A 23,386-nucleotide genomic window follows, 5' to 3' on the forward strand; every position below is an offset into this window, starting at 1 on the left:
CACTGCTAGGGATTTACCCAAGAGGTACAGAAATGCTGATGCATAGGAGCACATGTACCCCAATGTTCATAGCAGCACTGTCAACAATAGCCAAATCATGGAAAGAGCCTAAATGTCCATCACCTGATGAGTGGATCAAGAAGATGTGGTATATATATATACAATAGAGTATTACATGGCAATGAGAAAGAATGAAATCTGGCCATTTGTAGGAAAGTGGATGGACCTCAAGGGTGTCATGCTAAGCAAAATAAGTCAGATGGAGAAGGACAGATACCAGATGTTTGCACTCATAGGTCTAACAGGGAAACAGGAGAAACCTAATGGAGGACCAGGGGGAGGGGAAGAGGGAAATAGAGTTGGGGAGAGAGAGGGATGCAAAACCTGAGAGACTATTGGATACTGAAAACAAACTGAGGGTTGAAGGGGAAGGGGGAGGAGGGAAAAGAGGTGGTGGTGTTGGAGGAGGGCACTTGGGGGAAGAGCACTGGGTGTTGTATGGAAACCAATTTGACAATAAACTATTTAAAAAAATGTCTGCTTTTGATGAAGTCTTTCCATAAGCAGTGGAACACGCAACGGCCAGTCAAAACTCTCAACTGAAGCTTTTAAATCCCCAGCTCAGGAGTCTCCACATGCTGCCATTTGAAAACAGTTGTCATGCCTCTCCTTCTTTTAAGGTGTTCTGTGAGCATACACACAGAAAAATTTTTAAAAACCTCATTTTTGCTGGTAATTCACTGCCCTCTCTATCCAACCTCAAGTCACGGAAATGGAAAAGAGACCAAAGCCAAGTGCATCTTCTAACCCCCTTGCCCCAGCTCACTACACGGCAACCACATGCACCACACATCACATGCACTCGCACATCCCCACAAGTTCAATTATTTTGCACATGACTATAATCACGGATATAGGTACTTTGGAGACTTGCAGTTTTTGGCAATTGACAGTTTCAAGCTGCAGTAATGGCCTTGCGGTTTCCCTAATTGTTATTTCCCCAGAGAAGGCTTAATGGAATTCATGCAACACAGTCAAACTTACACAAACATTTCACATGCATGTCAGCTTTGATGGAGGTCCAGCCGATGGCAAGAGAACTGATAAACAGATATATCTCACTCTTGTTCCTTTGCTCTGCTGCACTTGAACTATTAGAATTGCCTGCTATCTAAATTCTTTGCTTCCACTGTATGCCTTTGCAGACCTATCTCCCCCAGATAGAGTGTGAACATCGCAGCTGGACTGATAATTCTAAAATGTAAATTGGACCGTGTCACCTCCCCGTTTAAAACTCTCCAGAGCAATCTCATGGTCTGAGACCCAGTGGCCACTGCTTGAACCAGCCTCCCACTGTCCATTATGCTCTCGCCACCGCCTCCGATCAGCCCAAAGTTTCCCCCATCTTGGAGTCATCATGTGAGCAGCCCCCCAGCCTGAGCAACTTTGCCCAGTCTCATTCAGCACATGTCCCCATCAGATACTTCTCCTTCAGCCACAGCTCTCCTGCAGACTTTGTCTACACAGGTCCTTCCCTTCATCTTTATCAGAGTACCCCAATAACTTTCTTCCTAGCAACAGTCTCAGTTTGCAAATACTTGTTTATAAATAGCTGTGCTTAGTTCCTGATCTATCCCTCAAAGACTGTCAGAGATTGAGTCTACTCCATTCTCTGCTATAGAGCAAGCTTGCAACTGTAGCAGACATGAAGCAAACATAATAGAAGTTGCTTAAATGAACAAACATATATCATCACACAAATGGATGACAGCTTTGAAGAAACACATTTGCCTGAGAAGAAACCAAATTTAAGCCTTCTGTTCAATGATCACACATACCCATTTAACCTTCTTTTTCTTTGTGCTCTGTCTGCCTGTCCTTTAACCCAGTTGGCGATTTACAGGAACTCAAGGCTTTCCAACGCAGCCCGGCCTGAGGAGACACCAAAATGAGGCCAGGGCTTATGTTCCATTCCCACATTTTTGACCCCTGTATATTTTAAGAGAAATCTAACCTTGATTCATTTATAGTTGGTAAAAACTATTTCATCTAATTGTCTTCATTTTTTTAAAATCAAAACCTTCTTTTGCTGACACAGGAAGTCATATTTTGTCAAGACTCCATGAACTTGAACCCAGAGAGGTCTGAATTCTACTGCAACCTCAAAAACCACAAAAATGGAAGAAATTTAGGAAGTCAAATATGTTCTTGTGCCTCATCGATAGGGCCTAACTTTCTGTTCATCTTGGGAAGATTTATGTGTTGCCTGATCCAGCCCTACCCATGGTTTCTTGGTATAGACAAGAGACACAGTGTGGGGACTGAGACTTCAGAAGACAGTTCGCAGCAACCTCTATTGGCTTTTTGGGTTTCTAATGTAACCTTTGCAAACAGCTTGTCCAAATTCCATCCTGTCCCAGACCCACACAGACCTCCTCTGTGTTGTATTCAGTCTGAGGACAAAGGAAGTTCAGGGAGGAGCACTGAGCAAGATGTGATTTGGCCAAGCGATTACAGCTGCTTTGCAAACAACTACCCAGAATACAGATTCTACTGTTTGTTTGGTTTTTTTCCAAACCTTTAAGTGACTTACAGAACTGTATGCTTTATACTTTTTCTCCTCCAAAGCTGAGAGGGCTTACCCCCTCTGTGTGATGCCCCATTAAAACAAACCCTCGACAGTCACAAAGCATACCTACTTCATGACCCGGTTAATCCCCACATACACAAAGACTATCACAGACTTAAACTTTTCTCAGTGAGTAAGACAGAATTAAATCCTGTGTGACACCTCTGACTTTGATGAGAGTTGTATGTAAATGGAGTGCAAGAGGAAAGAGTTCTAGAAATATATTACCTTGACCTCAGTTTCCTCAGCTGAAAAGCAGGGCTAAATAAGAGAAACTTCCACACCAGAGGATTACTGTGAGACTCAAATAAGTGAGTGCAGATAAAATGCTTAGCACAGGCTCTGTGCTAACTATATATTATATACTCAACAAATAGAAGTCAGTACCACAACTGCTTTTTTTTTTTTCTTTCTGAATGAGGAATAGGTAATAGCAAAGCTATCCGAGGTAGAATCTGAGCAGTTGATGAGGGTTGATGGGAGTCGGGGAGAGGGAAAAATGGGTAATGGGCATGGAGGAGGGCACTTGTTGGAATGAGCACTGGGTATTATATGGAAACCAACTTGACAATAAACTATATTTTAAAAAAGGAATCTGGGCAGTTGAGAGGGCTCATGCAGGAGCTCTGTACACATGGGTATGCATCAGTGTTGGCAAACACAATTCAAATTCCTTCTACGTCAAAATGGTGGTAACTTCATGGCATGAATATTAGGGGCTACTTTCAAGGAGACTAACCTGCAAGTGTCAAGTATCTACAACTTTTTTTATTCTTTAATGTTTATTTGTTTATTCTGAGAGTGATAGTGAGTGAATGCAGGAGGGGCGGAGGAAGAGGGAAACAGAGAAACTCAGGCAGACTTTACACCATTAGTATGGAGCCCAATGCAGGGCTCAAACTTATGAACTCTGAGATCATGACCTGAGGTGAAATCAAGAGTCAGATGCTTATTACTTAACTGACTGAGCACCCAGGTGTCTCAAGTGTCTACTATTGTTTTTGATTTTATGTCCTGGAACCTGAGATATGAAACCAAATAAAATTCAACTACAAATGAAAATATTTGGTGTTCAAAAGTGAAATTCCATGTTTGAAATATCAGAGACAGATATTCCAATGCACTACTAACGAAAGTAGAAATTGGTATAACCATTTAGGAAAACAGTGTGAAAATATTTGTTGAACATTAAAGCTTACCCATCATCTCAAGACCTAGCAAGTCCACTTCACTGTGTTTACCACTAGAGAAATACACCCAAGAAGACGGGCACAAAATATTTAGAATGGCGTGGTTTGCAACAGTGAGAGAAACTGGAAACAACTGAAAGGTCCTTTCACTTTTAAATAAGAGAAGCTAATTCCTTAAAGAAATAATCCTAAATATTTCAACAGATTCACAACTTGATGTGTGGTTCACAGGCAGCCTGTGTGGCACTTCTATCACCAGACCTTATTTCCCAAGTGGCTCTGCCATTCCCTGGGACCTTGGAAACTTCTACTAAATCTTTTGCATTCTACTAGCACACAAAGCATCAGAAAGGGCAGCAAAGACTTACTGTATTTGAATAGATTGAGCCTGTGTCACAGATCACTTCTTTCCACAATTCGGTGGCAGTAACTGAAGCCGTATCTATTCATGATGTGGTCCAGATACAGATTCAGAAGGAATGGGGACCAGGTTTTTGATGAACAACTACTCAGTTTCTGACACAAATACTACAAGAATATTAAAAGAATATGGCTGATCTATGTTTACTAGCAAATGAGTCTTCTAAGACATACCACTGGGTGCAGAAGTAAGTGAGAGGCATGTCACAGGACGGGTTCCCTGGAAGCAGACGTTTCTAAGCTGGCATTTACTATTCAGGATACATATTAAGGAATATTCATGGTATCACTATCTGATGAAGCAGGACTGGTCAGAGGAAAAAGTTGAGCTATAATGCAGGCCCAACAGCAGCTTCAGTCACTCCACAGACTTCTGAACCTGGAATGTTCATTTTGAGTTGTCTCAAGTTGGGCCAACATTTATAGTCTTGCACTGAACTTGCATAAGAACTTGCACAGTGGTATCAAAGGAAGCTGGATCAGCTCTTGAACACTGGCTGAATCTGAAAGGGGTGAGGCAGAGGAGCTTCTGGGCAGATGAGTCAGTCCCTGGAGGGCTTGACAGCTGAAGACCGTCTGCTAACAACATTTCACACCGGGACAAGGAGTCCTTCATTGAAGAGCTATGTGGACAATGCACCACAGTGTCTACCACACAGCTAAACAATCAAAATGTCTACCATTAGTGTGCAACAGAACAAAAGGACATGATTACTTTCTCTGACTAAATTTCTGCATGCATACATAAAACTATTTGGATAGATAAAAAGCTGGATGCTTTTTATAACAACAAACAAGCATCAGGACTGTTGGGTTCCTTTTGAGAAAAGGAGGCAGGTCTGAGATGGAGAATAAAGGTCAAAGAAAACCTCTTATCTGTAATGTTAATATTTTTAAACAGAGAAGCTGAATTGACACATTAGTTATGTAATGGGGATTTAATAAAATGGAATTTGAGATGTACTTCTTGTACAAATAAAGTGCTCAAAACAAGATTCTATAGGAGTAGAACTTTCCATTTCTAAAGTGTTGGATTAAAATAGGTTTTCTTTATTCAAGGATTGATGGACTTTCCTTCTCCCTTCTTCCTCCCACAGGTTTATGGCCATTTCATTGCTATCTCTGTCAAATGGTGACCGGGGTTGGGGGGCCTGGGTGTGGGGAGCAGAGGAAGGAAACTACAATCAGCAATTTCCATTACTTACTAGCAACGCTGGTGAATAGGTTTAGCAGGGGAAATGCTGAATATCAGTTATTTGTATTATCTGAGCCTGTCAACCATCCATGTTACACCCTCTTCCCATTAGTGCAGACTCCTGAGAATTGGCCATAATTGCATTTGCAGTGATGGCAACTGAAACAAGATTGTTTTCAATGACTAAGTGGTTCTGATTGAACTAATTTATTTCTTTCAAATAGCATGTCCTAACAAGGCATTTTGAGAAAAGAGACACGTCCCACTGTATTCTCACCTGTTACATATCTACCAGTCTTTCAGGAAAAGATAGTTAATCTAGATAGAAAAGACAATTTTCTTGCTTTAATCTGGTAATAGAATAGTTTATTTGGGATGCCTAGTAGCAGAAAAGTGTAATATAATCAGTAAAAGGACATGAGGGTCGCCTGGGTGGCTCAGCCGGTTAAGTGTCCCACTCTTGATTTTGGCTCAGAGAATGAACTCATGATTCGAGCCACATGTCAAACACTGTGCTGATTGTGTGGAGCCTGCTTGGGATTCCCTCTCTCTTCCTCTCTCTGCCCCTCCCCTGCTCATGTACTCTCTCTGTTTGTTTATTGAGAGGGAGAGAGAGTGTGGGTGTGTGTGAGTGAGCAGGGAGGCGCAGAGAGAGAAGGAGAGTGAGAGAAACCCAATGAGGCTCTGCACTATCAGCAAAGAGCCCGCTCAGGACTCTAACTCGCCAACCATGAAATCATGTCCTGAGCCAAAATCAAGAGTGAAAAGCTTAACCAAATGAACCACCCAGGTGCCCCTCAATAAATATCTTGAATAAATACTTGTTGAATTCAACATGATGAAATATTTTCATAATGCCAGTGTTTTAACTCTATCTTTAAAATCTCTGTGTTATGACTGTTCAAACACTGGGTTTTAACCAAGCCATTGCCAAGATGAATACTTTTCTCTTGGGATTACAATGCTGTGTTGGAAAAAGTTTAGAATAAAATTCAGAAGAGTAGGGTTCTGCTTCAGACCACCACTTATTTCATTTAATGATTTTTTGAGACCAATCTCATAGACTCTGTGTCAGTTCAGCTATAAAATGAAAATACAAGGACAAAGCCTATGCTTAATGTTTTATACATATTTTTTATATTCACGATTTTGCCTAGACACTGATGTTAACAAGCTAGTGAAGGGTTTCACTGGTATCAAACAGAACTAAATCTTGACCTAACCAGAGACTGACTGACTGATGTTAGGTAAGCTAAATGGCCTCTTCCAAGATTCTAAGCCTACATCTTCATTTTAAAATGAGTTCATATACATATAGTTCATTTATCGGCAGATTGCTGTGAAGGCCAAAAGTGAAAAAAGGATTTAGTGCATTGCACAAAGCCTGGGATGCAGCAAGTCCAGAATTATAGGGAGTTATCTTCAAGTCTCAGCCATCCTTCTAACAAGACTCACTCTGCTTTTCTCTTTTTCCAAGGAAAAACACACATTGTAAAATAAGCATTCTTCAAAGACAACCTGAAGACGCCTGGGAATTCCAAAGGCTGAAAATTCCATGAGTTCATAGAAGCTTTCGCTAATTCCACAGATTTAAAGACAAAAGGGAGAGAGTCAACTGTGTGCCCAAACTCATTTCTGATGATTTCTTCCATCCTACCCTTTCTGCCTCTCTGGGGGTGGCTGTGCCTGTAAAAAACATTGAAGTTGTCAGGAACCGAGTCTGCTTTCAAGACTGGAATGTCACGATAGAGTCTCCTTTTCCTCAGACCAGAAGAGATTTGGTTTTGGAAGAGTTTCCAGGCCTGAAAGGAGACAGAGCTGGGATATGGGAACTGATAAACAGCACAAACACCTTGAGAGAGTGATATATCAAGAGAGACTAAAATAGGACAAGAACAAGATCATGACGCAAGATGAGATAAGAAACCAGAAGACCCTGTCTAAAAGCTCTAATGTGTGTTGCAACCTGAGGCTGACCGTAACCCACAAAATTCCACTTTACATAATTACAATGGGTAATGGGCACTCTCTTGTAAAAAGGAGAGATTTGTGTTCCCTTTTATGGCTAAAATAAAAAGCATGAGAAGTAGCCCCATTAGGAAGTACAAAGTGTCATCATGTGAGTTGGTGTATCTCAGGTGAGATAGAATAAGATGATTATGTAACTGGGTTCATTTTTCATAAAGCAAAACCTGATCTCTAGAGGTGTTCAAAGACACGATGGGGACAGGTATTAGAAGGTTCAGGTACTACCTTCTGTTGTAAATAGACCATTATATAATATACAGTTGGACAGAGAGCCAAATAAAGGGGTTCCATTCCTCACTAGAACATAAGCTCCAAGCAGTCTTGTCTGCTTTGTTCACTGCTGTGTTCCCAGCTCCTAGAACATGCTCAGCCCTTGATGATTAATCAGCTGTGAATTAATTAATCAGCTCTGAGGCCTTGAAAAGAAACCAGTATGTCTGTAAAATGAGGGGTAGGTTTAGATATTCTGAGACCATCCTCGTTTTAAAATTGTATGGTTGTATCAGAAACGACAAATGAAAAAATGGTCTTTACATTTTTTATCTCTACTACCCATGTGTTTTCTTCATCCAATGCCTGTGTGATCTATTCTAACATGGCTAAGCATAGAAAAATACCCCTGGTGTGGTATGACATGCCTTCAGTAGTCCAAAGAAAGATATGCTTCATTTTAAAAAGTTATTTGATTTTTTTCAATATGTATTAGAAAAATATAATTAATTTTTCAACTTCATTTATGATAATGTTGTAGAGTTTACTTTTCAAATAAAGTTAGAGACAAGTCAACTTAAAACATTTTAAGCAAATTATAATGCAAATGTCTTATAGCAAAGCTCACAAAAGGCAGAGCACAATCAACTCCTGTTTGGGAAAGTCATCTCCATCAGTACTTAGAGCATAGATCTCAAAACCCAACTGTGACCAGTGCTCTCAAAGGAACGAATCCCATCTAAGGTACCCTTTAACACTACAGTCCTATTTGTAGTAAAGTAACTACCTTAATTGTACTTTTTGAAATATATACCTGTTCAAGGCACCAGGGTGGCTCACTCAGTTAGGGATCTGACTTTGGCTCAGGTTATCAACTCGCTATTCTTGAGTTCAAGCCCTGTGACAGGCTCTGTGCTAACAGCCTGCTTCGGATTCTGTGTCTCCCTCTCTCTCTCTGCCCCTCCTCTGCTCACACTCTGTGTCTGTCTCTCGAAAATAAATTAAAATGTCAAAACAGTTAAAAAATACACCTGTTCTTCTGGCTGTAATAGATTAACAGCTACTGAAGAAACCACCTACCGTAAACAATTAGAAAACTGAAAAAAATATATGTATAACCACTGTTTTCAGACAGTGGACTACAGGCAGCACAAGACTACAATCACGGAGAAAAAGGAAACAGATGAGGTGAGGATGTAATAGATTTTTTTTAATTTTTTTAAACCTGGAGATACTTTCCAGATTACTGCTCAGGGAAAGGAAGCCCAGGTAGAACGTGCGCCCTCACTAACTGGAGCAGACAGAGTTCAAAGACTGAGCACCCTGAAGTGACTGGAATTTGTGGGGCAAAGTACTAGAAAGGAAAGAGAGATTTAGGAAAAAAATTCAAAAAATATGCACAAGGGCGCCTTTGAGCCTTTGGCTGATTATCAAGCTATATAGAGCAATACTCCACAAGGTAAAGAATGGGGGAAAGAACAATGATTTAACTTAATGGTTACCTTGTCTCCCACTGGGCTGAACCATCTTCAAGGTCTAGTCAGCCAGAGAGGAGAAACATCACTGAATCCACTAAGCATTTAGTAGAGACCCTAGAGCAGCCATGCCTCCCTAATGATACAAAATTATCCCTAGAATAAAGACAACCCATGCCTTCCCTAACATATCTTAAAAACGAGTCTCAAAAAGATGAAAGTGATCCATACATAATTTAAATGACTGCCAGATCAAAGAACAACACTCTTTCAAGGAACATCATAAAATTCAGACATTCAACAATACAACATTAAGAATGCACCACTGCCAGGGGCGCCTGGGTGGCTCAGTGGGTTGAGTGTCCAACTTCAGCTCAGGTCATGATCTCGTGGTCCATGAGTTTGAGCCCTGCATCTGGCTCTGTGCTGACAGCTCAGAGCCTGGAGCCTGCTTCAGATTCTGTGTCTCCCTCTCTCTCTGCCCCTCCCCCACTCATGTTCTGTGTCTGTCTCTCAAAAATAAACATTAAAAAAAAAGAATGCACCACTGCTAATGTAAAAGTAGCAGACATGCAAAGGATTAGAAAATTGTTTTCCCCTTAAGCAGGAGAAAAATTAGGTAACAGAAATAGACCTACAAGTGACAGAAAATATGTAATTAGCATATAAAACTTTAAAATAGCCATCATAAATAGTTTGAGGAATGAACTGTTAAAAAAATGTAAGAGAAATGAAAACTTAAAAAATGAACCAGTGAAACTTCTGAAACAGGAAAATACAATATTTAAAGTGAAAATTTTACTAGGTGTAATAGCAGTTTGATTCTGCAGAGGTAAAGGTTAGTGAACTTGAACAAAGAGAAGTGAGGATAATCTTTTCAAAAACTGCTGCAGTAACAATCTGTTGTCTATATTGGAAAGTATGAACTTTGAACCCGACTTCCTACCACATACAAAAATAAACTAGAAACAGATCCCAGAACTGAATGTAAAAATCTAAAACTGTACAAAGTTGTGACTTTGTGTAGGCAAAGATTTCTTCGGACACAAAAAGTACTAACCATTTGAAAAACTGATAAATTAGATGTCATCAAAAGTCAAAATTTGGCTACTGATAAAACAGCCATTAGAAAAAGATGTCAAGTCAAAGATTGAAAGAAAATATTCATAAGATTTCTCTTTACCCATAATATAAAAAGAACTGTTATAACTCAATAATAAAAATACAACCTAATTTTAAACATGGGCAAAAGAATTGAACATGTATCACACAAATGAAAAAATATATGTAAGTGGGCAATAAACACTGAAAGATATGATTTGAACATAGTCTCCATAGAAATGCAATTTTAAACCACTCTATACCCACTAAAATGGTTACAATGAAAACAAAAGAGGAACATTACTAACATTTGGCAAGAATATAGATCTGGAAATATCACTCATTCATGGTGGGAGTGGAAATGGTATAAATATCTTAGAACACACTTTGGTAGTTTCTTGTAAAGTTAAATATAAACTTCCCATATAACCCATCAGTCCATCTCCTATGTATGAACCTAAAAAAAAAAAAGTATGTGTGCACAGTCTGCTAGTCTATTTATATGTGTTTGTTGATACATACAATATGAATGAATCTCAACAATATTTTGCTGCGTGAATGCAGCCAAACACAAAAGAATATACCACATCATTACATTTGTATAGACAGATAAGTCTAGTCTATACTGAAAGTAATGTAATGGCAGCTGAGGTTGGGCTGGGAAGTTGTCTGGGCAGGGGCAGAAGAGAACATTTTAGTGTGTTGGAAATTTTCTGTTTCTTGACTTTGGTGATGGTTACATGTGTTTAAAGCATATATCAAAAATCACTGCACTACACATTTTAAATGGGTACATTCATTTTTTAGTATGTAAATTATACTTTAATAAACTTGAGAGTCTGTTTATTTATACATGTGACAAGGTTATTTCAGGTTTCTGCCTATACATCTCTTGTATCATTTATCTTTTTTCTATTTCTTTTATTTCAGATTTATGTTCTCTGATGTCTCTCTTACTCTTGGTAAGTTTCGCCCCTTCCCCCATCATGTTTCATGACCAACATAGTAAGTGATAGCTGTTGTCATGCCTACAAATGCTTTCAGTTATACAAAAAGAAAACTTCACAGACTATTCCCAATTAGGTGACATACCCATGTAAGGCTGGTGGTAAACCAACTGAGACCACAGATCTATAATCTTCTAGCTCATATTGATGCCTCAACGCTTAACTTAATTGTTCTTTATGCAGATCTTTAGCAACTTTGCTTTGTTTCTTCTTCTAAACACAACAAACTAAGGATGTTATCCCAAGTCTCTGTTCCTGAATGCCATGCACTGGTAAAAGGAGGCAGAAAGAAGCTTAAAGACTCAACATGCTTTTCATGCTCTGAAAGCCTCTTTGGACTAAAGATAACACAGACTGTGGGAGTTGTTGCCAAAAACGGGAGATTTTTGGTTTCAGCAGATGATTCAGAAGCTGAAAGTGTCAACTGGGTAGTAGTATCCTGGAATAATTCAGTTCAAAAGTCTTTGTAGAGTGATGGACACAATGAATGTCAACAACACTGAACAGCCAAAAAAACAAAAGTACATTGTCTGCTAGCAACAACATGAGAATCCTAACAGATGTAATTTATACCATCACTGTTGATGAAGTTAGTAACCTTTAGCAAGGAGACACACAATCAATAAATAGCCGCCTGAGAGTATGCAGCTGTAGAAATTTAAGTGGGAATTGACCAGGAAGCCGGGTGTAAGAGGTGTTAGCAGAATATTTAAACCAGATGAAGAAAACTTAAGGTTAATTATAAATAGGCAACCAAAAATGTAGTATTAGAATAATGATTTCTTCAACTTCCTAGAAAAACTGGATGAAATGTTCACTAAAAAAAAAGCAGATTTCAAGAAATATACATTGATGCATTTATGGAAAGGGCTTTGGGTATTTAAACTGTGGGGAAGGGGAAAATATATTTCTAGAACTTCGTGCATGCATTTCTATTTATCAGCGTACCATCTATTTCTCTGCTTAGATTTTATGGTGTTACTGTTGAGATCCTTATCATTACAGCTTATTCAGTTGGACCATGGTATATCGATGTACAGGTAATCAACACTGTAGGTAAGTAGTAAGGCCTCAGGGAAGAAGAACATTAAAGCTCTGCTCTAACACAATGAGTTAATATGCTTGGGAATGAATAGCTGTTAAATAAAACAAGGAGGCCATATTGCTCAGTGACTTCAATGAGATCTAATGGGAATTTCAGAGTGAATTTATTTTTTAGATGTACAGGCAGCTTAATAATTCCAAGTGCTTTTTCTATTCTAAAGCAAATTGCCCCACCACATCTTTTCATTTAACACTAATCAATTTGCTTAACGGATTAGGAAGGGAAAGGATGTGCCCAAAGTAAAATGATCCTTCTTATCTTTAAATTTTTCATTTAAAACTCCTTTCATAGCCTCTTACAAATCTATATTAGCGGTGCTGTAACAAGTTAAGTACATCTTTTGGCTTCAGGAATTGTGGGGATGTTCAGGATTCTTGCTTTTTCTAGTAGTACAACAGCTCTACAAACAAGCAAAGGAATTCATCAAAAATAGAAGAGGACCTCAAACGGACAAAAGGATCAGGTAGCTTTGAGTAACTTCCATTCTTAGTGCAGAATAAGACATGTCTACATTCTCTATCGCTCCATATTCTTGTTTCAAAATGTTTACTTTAAAACTAATAGTAAATAAACCCTGACTTTTTACAACTTTTGCTATTATCCCCTCCTTAAGTGTATGAGCTGGATGTCAGACACTGAATGGTATCCTGTGGGTTTTAAAAACTAGTGACTATCTCAACTTAGACTCAAGGTCCAAGGACAAATGGACCTGCTTCTATGAATCATTAGTAACGTTCCACAGAAGGCATCCTTACTTTTCACTGTCTGATTCAGAAACCACACTTAAAACATTGTATTCACACTAAATGAAATTAAGAATAACGTTTATGAAAGAGGATGAAATTTTTAACAGTAACATTTCTAGCTTGGAAAGATTCCATTGAGGTTTGAATGCTCTGTTCTGCACACTAGCATTTTCTGAGACCAACTCTATTGTTAGCTTCTTACATTAGTGCCTGTAATGTAACAACCACAACTACAATGTTTTTTTCCTCTGTTCTAAGTTCTCTCTGGTTACTCACTGAATTCTCTGAATAATCTTATGCATTAGTTATCCTCTCCACTTTACAACTGAAGAAACTGAAGCACAAAGAATACTTAACTTGCTCAAGATTGCAGAGCTTCGGAAGATATGAAATGAGTTTGAGCTTTGCACAAAATGGCATCCTTAATTGTACAAGGAACACAAAAGGAGTAGGAGGTCCACGAAAAATCATCTGTAGATGTCCTTTAGCTAAAAATACCAGCCAAGCTGAATGAAACAGCAAACAGTCCAGTGATGGTCAGCTAAGGTCAATATCTTTTTATTCCCAATTGTAGAAATGAGGAGATTTCTCTTACAGTTAGCCTACATGAATTTGTGTTAGAGAAGGAACAGATTCCCAAAGCAGGGCAAGATAGCTTCTGATATATAAGAAAGAAATTTCAGAATCACTTCCTGGAGGTATATCCTATTGCTAAAAAAGTGATCTTCATCAGAAAACAATTTTTTAAAAATCACCAACAGTTTAAATATGGAATGCTGAATGGATTTTTCAGTCTATTGTTATGGAATGAAGCACAGTGAATATTTGCTAAGGAGGCACTGAGAATGGCATTCTACATGTGGCATGGCACGTCGGGTTAAGAATTATGCCCTTTTTAGAGATTTGAAAACTGAGGCTCAAAACATGCTACAGGTCACACAGCTCTCCCGGGTGGTAATGTTGGGATTCATCTCCTAGTCTGTCTATTTACAAAAACACTCATTTCTTTCCACTCTCCTGCACTTTGAATCTCCTCACAGAAGCCCTAAGTACAAGTAAGAACAGGGATCATCATCCAAGATGAATTTCAATTGTCAGCTTATCTACTGAGATAGAGAGTTTGGCTTTGGAAAAAAAAAAAAATCAGTGGCTAGTCTGTCACCCTATTTCAACTTCTTCTCTTTCAGCTTATACGGGAGATGGTTTCCTTGTAATTTTAATGTTCGCAAACAAATCAGATCTGGTGATATCAGATTAGCTATATTTTCCACACAAACAAGGGGTAGGAGGAGTGGGAAAGTAACCTCACCTTCTTCTTGAGATTGGAAACACTTAAAGGCCTATGTGAAAAGCCCCCCAGGGAAAATATTCACTATTTTTCACCAGTTCAGCTCAGTTTCTGTTGCCTAATCATTTTCTTATCGCCAAATATTACATATTTACACAGGTGCTTCTCTGATTTAATTGTTTGGAAGCAGTCACTGGAAGCAACACTATGTGACTCAGCTTTGGCGATGGAGTCCAGCTGGGGTCTGACAGGTAAATAATTACCACTAATCAAAGCCTAAATGAATTCAGGTTCTTCAAAGTCAGATGGGGGAGGAGGGGTTATAAATGAACTGTTAGCACTATCAGGAGAAATAAGAGCTGAACAGTCTAGTCTTAGCCGAAAACAACAAAGTGAAGAGTTAGCAAAAGTAAGACCTGGACCGCCACATGTATTATATATAGTGCAGAGGCCGCTGGCTGGGGTCCTGGCAGTCCCCATTCGGGCACAGTAAGCCTGGGGGTCTTGGGAGCCTCTGTAAAACTGAGTTAGGTAAGGAGCTCTGTCCTTTTCAATCCTTACAGGCTATAATCTCATGATTTCATGATGCAGTAATTCAGATTTCTTGACACAAAGAGGAAAAACATTTCTCTCTCTGGCTTTTCTATCAATAAATACTGTTTAAGATAAAAATGAAAAAGTAACACGTTTGCTCTTTGACAACAAACCCTAGGTCCTGAGTGCTTATAAAGTGAACAGACTTCGGTGGGAGGCTAGCCACCCTCTTGGGGGGCCAGTGGAGATTTCCATGGAGTTATTAGGAAGGAGATCTGCCCCACGGCCCAAGCCTCTACATGATGTATTCACAGGCTCTGAGGACATTTGTTTCAAAGTCAGCCTGTACTCGCTATAGTAAGGCTTGCAGCCATGTTTGCTGGTCATTTTTCAGGCTCCTGGTAATGAATAAAACAGGTCTGATAATTTTCAATAATAGACTCAGGAAATGTGTGGTGCAGCTTTCAAGCAGTTGACACAGAAATCTGGTTCAATCAGTGTTGAGAGCCATGCCTGAAGAAGCCTTCTGTGTTTTGGGACCAGCCAGGGTGCTGTATCAGCCACAACAAGGCCATGTTTTGACTGGTTTTCATCAGTTTGACTCGGGTGGTTTTTTCTTTCTTTCTTTTTTTTTCTTTTTCTGCCTCTTGTAAAGGCATTTGGCATCGAAGCACAAAGAAGAATTTTTTAGTTGTAACTCCAACCAAGTACTCTCTTATTGTCTCTCATAAAATGTGGGTTGGAGGATTTACCTCATGGTTTGACTCCTGGCTAGAAGTTAGCAAGAGTCTCACATCAGGGGAAAATATTAAACAATCACTTGTGATTCTCTTCTTTATTCTTTTCTTTAGTCTGAAATTGTGATGCATATACCTTGCCCTGAGCAGAATTCCCACTACAGCTAGGAATGTGGGGGTCTGGGAGAAAAACACTCTCTTGTCAGAATGAGCACCCCAAACATCACAACCCCCAAGAAAAATACCGACATCTTAAGGAAATGGTTCTGAGGTCTTCCAACATCCAATACTATGTGCTGACTCAGGGAAAACTTAAGGCAACATGCTGAAAACATTTACAGGCCTGGAAAGTAACTGGTTTAATAATTCAAGATGCTTTTAAGTTACAAAAAGAATACTTAAAAACAAATAAACCTCCCTTTCCAAAAGTTATGTTGTAGCGTCAGCCACTCCTGAAATGAAAAAACAGAGCTTGCAATCAAATGCAAATTCAGCCTCCTCAGCCACAGACAAAGGACCTCCACACCCCACCCCTAATCCACAAATGGAAATATCTGTTTCAGGACTTCAACACAGTGAGATGAAAAGTGAAATATGTAATCAATCCCTCAGATGAATTTTCTTCATCAGAGTGTCCTGTAGCTCAGTGCTTCCAAAGGGATTTTCCAAGTGCTCCATACTCCAGGATGATTTTAAGAGGTGTGTTCTTTGTTTGTTTTTGCACTGCTACACAGCAGGCACTGGGATGTACACCGAAGTTTCTGAGTAATTCTTTGCCCGGGTGGGGGTGGAGGTTCTATCCATGCACTGTTGGATGTTTCAGAGCGTCCTCAGTCACTTCTCACTAGATTCCAGTAGCACTACCCCAGTTGTTGACATACAAAAGTATCTCTAGACACTGTTAACTAACTCCTGAGGGAGCAAAGGTGCCACTAGTTAAGAACACACTTTACTTACTTTTATTAATTTAATCCCAAATATACTCGATATGGTAGGTGCTATTGTTATCCTCCTATTTCATCATCATCATTTACAAATAATGAGAACACAGCATAGAAGGCAGTAAGTGAGATGTTCAATTTCACTGAAGCGGCAAAAAAAAAAAAAAAGAAGAAGAAAAGAAAAAGAAAAAGACTTCAACCAGGGTTGCCTGGTGGTTCAGGTGGTTTGGCGTCAGACTCTTAGTATTGACTCACATCATGATCTCATTATTCATGGGTTCGAACTCCACATCAGGCTCTGCACTGTCAGATTCTGGATAGGGATTCTGTCTCCCTCTCTCTTCCCCTTCCCTGCTCACTCGCACGCTCTCTCTCTCTCTCTCTCTCTCTCTCAAAAAAATAAACATAAAAAAAGACTTCAACTAGATCTGCAAATGTTATACTTTTTAAAAAAATGTTTATTTAGTTTTGAGAGAGAAAGAGCACAAGCAGAGGAGGGGCAGAGAGAGCAGGGGGATGGGGGTCCTAAGCGGGTTCCGTGCTGACAGCAGAGAGCCCTACATGGGACTCAAACTCATGAACTGTGAGATCATGACCTGAGCTGAAGTCAGATGCTTAACTTACTGAGCCACCCAGGCATCCCTCAAAGGTTGTACGTCTTCCTACTACTGTGAATATTCGGAATTGGAGCTGAGCACTACTACAGGAGCTTTCTCTGTAGTCTAAGATTTCTAACAATACAGAAATAAATAAATGAACACATTCTTAGAAGCGTTGCTAAAATGTCACTTAATGCAAATATCCTCCCAACTCAAAAATGTTCATTGTAACAGTCGGGGAATGACCATCCCATTGAGCATACCTGGCTGTGGATAAGTGAGACATATTTAATTGTTGCCATTTGCTTGATCCTTGCTGTTTTAGCTCCTTGAATGGATAGTTAAGTCTAGAGCCTGACCGATTCACCATAAAGCAGACCACCACAATGCTACTGCTTACCAAAACCTACACTGGCATAATGGAAAGAGAATGGAATTTGAGAGTTGTACATACCTAGGTGTTTCTGCTCACTATCTCTGGGAATTGGGGGACACTGATTAACTTCCTTTAGTGTCTGATTACTTATCTGAAAAGAAAAAGAACAATCATAGCTTCTGCCAAGGTGGGGTAAGGACAAGTTAATACATGCAAAGCCCACGACATAGAACTTGGTAGGGAACAGGCACTCAGTAGAAGGATGTGAAAAGAGTTATCGAGCTTTTACTGTACACCAAGTATTGTGTTTTACATAAATAATTCAGTTTCATTCATGAGGTTCATTACCAGCTTGTTATATTAGACAAGCGCCCCTTCTCAGGTCTGTTTACTTATCTGTTACCTGTCTCCTGCATTTACGGAACAGCCAGGAGTGTGCCTGTTTTAGTTACTGTTGTAACACAGTGCCTCATACCTCCATCAATGTTTGCTGAATTAATAAATGAATGAGCCAATTTCTTCTATGAAAGAAGACAGATACAGCTGGGAACAATCTTAGACTCTTCTACGAAGCACTCTTGATTCTTTCATGGCAGCACTTCTGGGATTTGTTCATTTCTCCTCCTTCCTGCAGCCAGTGTCCCACTCCTGACCCTCACTGCCTTGGGTCTGGACTACCTGAGTCACATCATCATCTTCATGTGGTTTCTGGCCTCTTCTCATGCCCACCCCTGCTCTTCATGGCTGCCACAGGAATCTTCTTCACACACGCCCATCAGCAAATCATGACCATTCACTTAAAACCAAAGCCTTTCATGATCGATTCCAGCTTGCCGTAACCCATCTCACCTTCTATCATTCACTAACGTCACTATTCCAGGCAGGCCATTATCTGCTTGAACGTTCTGCTATGGGAACTTGATGATCATCCTGTTGTTTATTCAGGTATAATTTACTGAGTGCCTCTACTGTGCCAGGCACTGTGTACTGTGTGTGCTACTACCACACAAAACATGATTACTGTCCTTGGGAGCTTAAAATCTGGTTAAGGAGAAAAAGCACCAAAAGAATTGTGACACACTACTATCAATCAATGTGAAAAGGATACAGATGCCAAGTAGGCACCTGAAAGTGTCTGTCACCCACACTTGGGAACTCAGACACCTAAAATGTTTCCAGTTGGGATGAGGGAGGGCTATATCACCTGACATCTGACACCTAAAAAATGAAGAGAGTTTTGCTAGGAAAATCAGAGAGAATAGCAGAAGAAAGAATGTGGCTCATTCGGTGAAGTGAAATAGTGGAGAATATCTGGAGAGTAAGAGTGTAAAAGCAGGGGAAACGCAAGGGACAAGAGATGGTGTGGAGACGTGAAGATCGTCACAGGTAGGGGCTCAGGAGCGACCAGAGTCCTGCTCTCAAGACAACGGGGAATCACAAAGGAAGTCAGAACAGGTTAACTGAAATGGCACTGTTTGAGACTCTAAAGGGAAATGGTACTGCCAAGAGAACTTTACCAAGACACCATTTCTTCTTTATAAAATACAGTCTTATGGAGCAGCCCTGCATCTCCTGGCAGAAAGAGGGAATGTCAGGGGTGCCTGAGTGGCTCAGTTGGTTAAGTGTCTGACTCTTGGTTTCATCTCAGGTCATGATCTCACGTTTCATGGGTTAGAGGCCTTTCTCAGGCTCTGTGCTGGCAGCTGTGGAGCCTGCTTGGGATTCATTCTCTCTCTCTCTCTCTCTCTGTTTCTCTCTCTCTCTCTCAAAATAAATAAGCATTTTTAAAAAAGGGAATGTCAAAAGGATTTTTGTTCTAGTCTTCTGGAAGAAATCTAAAAAAAACCTACAACGAGGTCCTCTCTGAGCTCTTTTAACAACTTTGATGCTTTTCCATGCCTCAGTTTCCTTATCTGTTAAATGAAGGGAATTAACTGACTATATGATCTCCCAGGCTCCTCCCAGCTCCTTCCTCTTCTGAATCCTGACCTCTTGCAGATGCTCATTTTAAAGCCAAAAATTTGCTACGAAGACCCATTTGAGGAGCTTCTTAAAATTGTAGCAACCCACACCTCTTCCTCTGAATGTAGGTAAGATAGGTGTAAGATAGAAACATTTAAAAATAAAAGTGCCCAAGTGAATCTTGGCACTGGCTTTCAGATCAAACATTTGAGAAACTCTGACAGAAAAACGAGTCCCTTCATTTAAATAGAAATAGAAAAGAGGGCTGGAGATGACCACTCTTTCAGGAACTGGACGCCTATACAGTTAATCAAAAAAAGCCCCAAGTACCCAATGATACCTTTAGGATACAGAAGCCAAATTAGAATAGATCACCTTGGGGTACCTGCATGGCTCAGTAGGTTGAGCATCCAAAAGCTTCATTTCTGGCTCAGATCATGAGCCCAGGGTCGTGGGATCAAGCCTCAAGTTGGGCTCTGTGCTGAGCATGGAGCCCTGCTTAAGATTCGCTCTCTCCCTACCCCTTTCCCATGCTTGCAGGCATGCCCCCTCTCAAAATAAAATACAATAATTTGTTTTTTAAAAAAGATCATCTCATTGGAATTGAAATGAAGAGAATGCATATCACCCCTTACTGATTTTGTGCTGGGTGCCCTGTCCTGTGCCAGAGACCTGTAATTGTCACAACCAGGTGGCACCTTCACTAGTTTCCAACATTAAGAGGCTGTGGCATTTGCAAGTGAGGAAGAAGTATCACAAATGGTGACAGGCTTTGGTTATCTCTTCTAGTCATCTGGAGAGAATTTTCCACCACGTATTGAACATATATGCCCTTTGCTTTAGTGTTGCTTCCCCAACACTCTTATTTTAACCAAAACAATGATCTTGTCAATATACTACCATAATACATAATTGGAAATATGCCAGTCTTTGAGGATGGGCTCAAGAAAATCAATTTTCCCATCTCTTCCTTGCTTTCCAGATATGCCATGAAATAGGTAAGATCAAACTAAAATGCATTAAAGAATTTATCCATGGAAATCTTTGCAGGAAATAATCCATCAACCACTGAGAAAGTTAGGCCCTTAAAACCAGGGTGAGTCTCTGCATGCAAAACCATGATTAATGTCGAATTAGAACAAGCCTAACATGAGGTACTCTCAAACAAAAATTGAAAATAAGGAGAATTTCTTTCAAAGGCTAAGCATGGGTCAGAATGAAGTACTGAAATAGGTGTCAGGTATTAACAACTGCTCCTTATTATCACCATCAAAATGTTCTTGGCATTGAGGAAGATGACCCAGTAGCATGAATAAGTTGAGTGTTCAAAGCTTTAAAGCAACATTTGCCTTGAATCTTAGTTTAAGGTCACTATGTGTCCTGTCACAAGTTAGGTTTTCAGAGAGAACTTATTCATTAATGTCCAGTACCAATTATACTGATGATGTAACTCCCCTGAATAGAAGAAGAGGAAGAAAGTTCCGATCTTGGATGACGAGGTAACCTAGGGGAGCAAAATGAGCTTCAGAGACAGACTTGAATTTAAATTCTTGCTCCGCCACTCACTAGCTCTAGGTCTTTGGCAAGTTGCAAAATTCAGAGCTTATGCCATGCCTTCTCATTTGTAATGCAGATAATAACCAGTACCTTAAAGAAATACCATGAAAATGAAGGTAACATGTGAGATACACTTAGGACACAGCTTTGTAAAAGAAGTCGCCATAGCCTGTAACCCTCATGACTGAGGAGCATTCATGTGAATTGGTTTCTCTGAGCGACATCACTAACACCACCCTCCGTCAAGAGAGAGTTCTGTTGACAAGTGAGTTTCGGAACTTGCAGAGCTATGCACTGTTCTACAGACACCCTCCAGACTCAGCCAAAATCCAGCTGCCATTTTCAACAATCTCCACTATGTCCCAAAGCTTTCCTTATAGTTTACTGGCCGGCATTTTCTACATAGGAATTTTCAACGTTATTGCCAAAAACTCCATAAAACCGTGTTCTGAGACACTTGTATATCACAGAGATGGTACTTATTAAGTAATAACCTTCTTTTCCTTTTCTTTACGATTCTAGGGCAGAAATAACCAGTCTTGAAATGACATTATTCACTTACCTATAAATATCTACAGAATACAAGGTGTTATGTGCTAGGGATACAAAGCTGGCCCCCTGCTCACAGTTGGATAGGGAGGCAGACAAGGAAAGGGACTGAAAAGTCAATGAGAGCTAGCCAAAGAAGAAGATGCAGGAGAAGTGCTTTGGGCAAAGGGGATAAATGCAAGGCTTTGAAGCGACAGAACAACATGAATCCCATACAGGAAAGATTTTTGGTAGACCTGTCATGAGACTTTCCCAAAGTACTGAGTCCCACATCACCTCATGTTGGCCAAGTGTTTGATTTCAATTAGAAATTGAAATTCCTGTAAATTTCCACTAGATCCCTGATTTGTAGAATACCCACTGAGAATAATAAAGGGCTTTGAGCCAAACGAATCTAAGCAAAATTTCCAATTTCACAACTGGGTGTCTACACAGACTTGGGCAGGTCACATGCCATCCTTAAGCCTCAACTTTGGTATCTATACGTGGAAGAACAGTGTCTACTTTGTTGAGCAGGTGTGACCATTAAATGTAGTGATAATTTGGTTAAAATACCTAATGGATGCCCAGACGTGTGGTAGGCACTCAATAAACTTCAACCACTAGCTATAATTGACAGCTGAAATCTGTACATTTCCACTGGCAAACACTGATAAAGTACCTGTGATTTTTAAAAATCAGGTATGTCATATTTATAGTTTTCTGTTTTGGAAACCCAAACCCCTGATGAATAATACTTATATGACTATAATACTACTATTGAGTACTTACTCTGAGCCAGACATCATGGTAAGCATTCTCTTAAATTCTTAAATCTTAAAACAATCCTATGAGGTTACTGGCTCTTCATGAAAACTCTGCTCCAATTTGCTACAAAAGAAAAAAGTTCATGAACTCAAATATATTTTGAGATTTTGGATGAAACAAAGTTAAACAGGTTTGCTTCCTTCTCGGAGCTTGTCAGAGACTTTAATCTGGCAATATGCATTATCAAATCCAAGAGAGACAAAGAAAGTCTAAAGGGTTTTCCAAATGTATTTGACCATTAAATCCCTTTTTGGTTGGATGTGTATTAAAATACTTTTTAAACATACATTGTGAGCACCTCAAAAAAGAATTTCGCTCCAGAAAACGGAGGCTCAGAGAAGTAACCTGTCTGAGGTCATACAACTAGCAAACAAGATGAACCATGATTTGAAACTGGGTCTTTCTAATTCTAAAACCCACGCCCCTGGCCACAGGACAATTATTTTCAACATTGCCCCAATTCTTAGATAATGTTACAGCTGCTAAAACAGGCCTTTGCACTACGCTCTGACCATCCTAGATATAATACCCTCCTCCTAAACAAAACCAAAGAAAACCTTAGGGTATTAAGTCAGGAGTGCAGGGACGGCAATCACCAACCCCCCGACCCCTTGCTGAGAAAACGCAAAAAGGCAAGAAAGACCCCAGGACCCATTCTCTTCTGGAAAACTGCTGAGCCCTGGACACAAAGCTCAGCTAGACACCCACCTTATTGCCTCAGGTTGTGCCCGGGCCTGTTTCCCCCAAATCTCAGAGCTCATGCGCTAACTCCCTGGCCCAATCCTCTCCATGCCTCTCACTATTTTCCTGGTGCTTCCTGACAGCTCACACCTGCCTGTTCCCTGAGCAAGGCAAATGCAGCCCACGGCTGAGCATATTGCTAAAGTAAATAACTCACTTAACCCAAACCTAATAATCCTTCTACAAAAC

At 39.9% G+C, this 23,386-nt stretch overlaps 2 long non-coding RNA genes across 2 annotated transcripts in view; one reads left to right on the forward strand and one right to left on the reverse strand.

Annotated features, from left to right (window-relative positions):
* The window catches only part of LOC115274132, a 66,258-nt gene extending 43,807 nt beyond the window's left edge, over positions 1-22,451 (reverse strand). Inside the window, exons 1-2 of the long non-coding RNA XR_003901103.1 lie at positions 22,421-22,451; positions 17,660-17,732 (exon numbers count right to left, since the gene is read on the reverse strand). This is a non-coding gene — a long non-coding RNA (uncharacterized LOC115274132). The remainder of the gene's footprint in view (positions 1-17,659; positions 17,733-22,420) is intronic.
* LOC115274131 lies at positions 12,758-15,031 on the forward strand. Its single transcript, XR_003901102.1, has 4 exons — positions 12,758-12,823; positions 13,412-13,652; positions 14,554-14,645; positions 14,958-15,031. It is a non-coding gene; the product is annotated as an uncharacterized LOC115274131 (long non-coding RNA).
* Positions 22,452-23,386: the final 935 nt, after the last annotated feature.

Source organism: Suricata suricatta, chromosome 12 (assembly GCF_006229205.1).
Source record: "Suricata suricatta isolate VVHF042 chromosome 12, meerkat_22Aug2017_6uvM2_HiC, whole genome shotgun sequence".
NCBI classification, from domain to species: Eukaryota; Metazoa; Chordata; class Mammalia; order Carnivora; family Herpestidae; genus Suricata; species Suricata suricatta.